Genomic DNA, 2,904 nt, shown 5'->3' on the forward strand with positions numbered 1-2,904 from the left:
TGTGCATTAATATTTGGAGTGTATAAATATATGGATAGAAATGTTAATAAAATATATCCTGTCTATAAATATACACAGATACATGATAGTTACAGACACACACAGGTCCTGGGAGGAGCTGAAGACACCCCACCAGGGAAGGGGGCTTATAAAAAGGAGGGAGAGGGACTTTTGATATGGGCCTGGAGGGACAGGACAAGGGGCAATGGTTTTTAGACTGAAAGAGGGCAGGGTTAGATGGGAGACTGGGAAGAAATCCTTCCCTGGGTGGGTGGGGAGGGCCAGGGATGGAATTCCCAGAGAAGCTGTGGCTGCCCCTGGATTCCAGCAAGTGTCCAAGGACAGGTTGGGTCAACCTGCTCTAGTGGAAGGTATCTCTGCCTATGGCAGGGAAAGGAATGAGAAGACCTTTAAGGTCCCTTCCAACCCAAACCAGTCCATGATTCTATACAGACAAATACACACAAGACCATTTATTCTACTACTTCAGACTAATGAAATCTAAATGCAAAGCTCTCAAAAATTGTCCTTGGTTCATTTTACATTTAAACAAATTGTTCCTCCAGGAAAGCTTCCCCCTAAAGCAGGAATGCAGCCCAAACCACCCTGGAACTCCAAGTCAAGGTCAACTGAAGCACAGGACCAACGCCAAGCCCTCGATTCAGGCCAGAAGCTCTTCTGACGCCGACGTCCACATCCATGAAGAGCTTCCAACATTCCCAGGCTCCCAGGCGCTGTGCAAGACACCTGAGCTGGTGAGCAGGGTGGTGTCAGGGACAGCCATGGTGGCATCCAGGGCTCTGGGGTTGTGGGTAAGGCAGTGGCTTGGTGTGGGCAAGGGGGCAGGTGTTGGGGGGACTGCTCCCAACTGCCTTGATGCCATGTTGGGGCCTGGTGGCTGCCTGGGGAGCTTTCCAGGCATAGATCTTATAACAAAAAAAACTTCTTTCCTTCATACAGGCAGGAAAACTGGAATCCTGATGCCTTCAAATCTTCAGCAAAAACCACGATGTAAGCACTGCTCTTCTGTCTCCACTGAGCCAGTTGTAGGCGGCTGTGATTTAATAAAGCAGCAACAATGGGCCCAAACCCATGGTGTCCTTCAGATGCACCACGTCCTGAGCAGACTGCGTCCTGCTTGTCCTGTCCTGCTGCCTGCAGGACAACTTCCCCCTCGGCACACCCCCAGCCCCAACCTTGTTTGGGAAGTTGAGCTCTGGCTGAGGCTTTCCCCAGGAGAAGCCTTATTTGTCTCTTCTCAGGGCAGTCCCCCCAGCACCCAGCCAGGATAGGGCACAGAATGAGTGGCCCCAGCTCTGCCTCCCCAGGGGTGTCCAGGCATCCCACGAGGAGTCTGCTGTTGCTGCATCACCACCTCCCCTCACCAGAATGGATTTGGAAGGCTTTCCAAGCAGAGGAAACCAGAGGGGACCAGAGGGAAAACTCAGGACTCCCAGAGGGACTAGAGGACAAACAGGGAGTCTGGGTCACAGAGCATGGGCCATGGCAGAGGATGGGCCTCCGCTGTCCCTCTCTTGCACCGATAGCATGTTTCCATCTTTTCTGCCCTGGGGGAAAAGAAGTATCCTTTGACTTGGAAGAGCTGATTAGCATCATCTTGTGATGCTCTGGGAGGGGATTAGTTTTTATGGAATCACCTACAGGAAAGTTTGGAGACCTCCCTCAGTGTGCCCTGTGCCAGTGCTGAGCACATGGAGGGAAACACACCAAGAGTCAGACGGCCCTGCCCAGAAGAACTGACTGCCTGAAAGAAGTTTTTGTATTTTCTCTTTTTTCAAACTCACTTCCTTCCTCAATATTGCCTCTGGCACAAGTGGCTGAGAAGGGATAAAACAACAAAGAAACCTACAAAATATGCTCCAAATACAATGGATTTTCTAGTCCCATGGCTGGAAAATGCAGTCTCCGGGATAGTTTCCAAACCAGGAAAGAGACTGCTTCTTCCACTCTACCATGTATCTCATCTGTCATGAAGTTTCTCTCCCTACAGATGCTCTAAGGATTGTTGGATGTCATCCTAGGCATGCCCACAGTTACACACTGATGGCCTTGCCTTTCAGAGAGGGCACTGCCATGGGGGAAAGCACAAGAAACTCTGTCCTTGGTAAAACAGAGGCTTTACTTTGTCAGCCTCTTGAATCTGGGTCTTGCTGAGGGCAATCAGTGGAAGTTTCAGAGAACAGCACTTCTTATTTATCCAATCAATCAAATAAATCCCAAGTTGATAGAGGCTTGCTCTACTTCCTGCCCTAAATGTCTCTCCTCCTTAGCAGGTGGACTGGCACGACCTGGCTCTCTAAAAGATCCTCTTCCAATCTTTTGGAAGTTTCCATATATGCTAAACAAGCATCCTCGTGGGAAAGGGAAGAAAGGTGCAACAAGGAAAGCAAAGAATGAGAGAATAGCTGGGCTAAACTGGTCTCATTGAAGTAGTACTTGATAGACACTTCCCCTGTGCTTACCGAGGGGTAAAAAATAGGTCTGTCTCCTTTCCCTATTTACAAATCCCTAAAGGAAGAAAGCTGCCTGCTTATCTTCCTGGAAGGAAGAGGAGAAGGCAAAAATAACAGTGAAAACGAGGCAAATTAATTTTTTTAAAACCTCAGGGAAGAGAATCCCCAAAGACATCTTCTTTACAGTCAGTCAGCTTCCCAGCCTGGGAACTTCACAGCAGCTTTCCTCTGCCTCCACCTCAGGATCTACGGGAAGTTCAAGCACATCAACCCACAGGAGAAGCCAATAGGAAGAGAGGCTTGAAACTTTCTGAACCACTTCAACCTAGTTCCAGTCTCTCTGCTTATCCCTACAGATGTCTTCCCGAGCAGAGGGAGCATTTCCCAACCATGGCACTCTCACTGCCAGACCCTTCTCCAGCTTCCCTGG

The sequence above is a fragment of the Lepidothrix coronata genome, unplaced genomic scaffold (assembly GCF_001604755.1).
Source record: "Lepidothrix coronata isolate B3197 unplaced genomic scaffold, Lepidothrix_coronata-1.0 Scaffold417, whole genome shotgun sequence".
Lineage (NCBI taxonomy): Eukaryota > Metazoa > Chordata > Aves > Passeriformes > Pipridae > Lepidothrix > Lepidothrix coronata.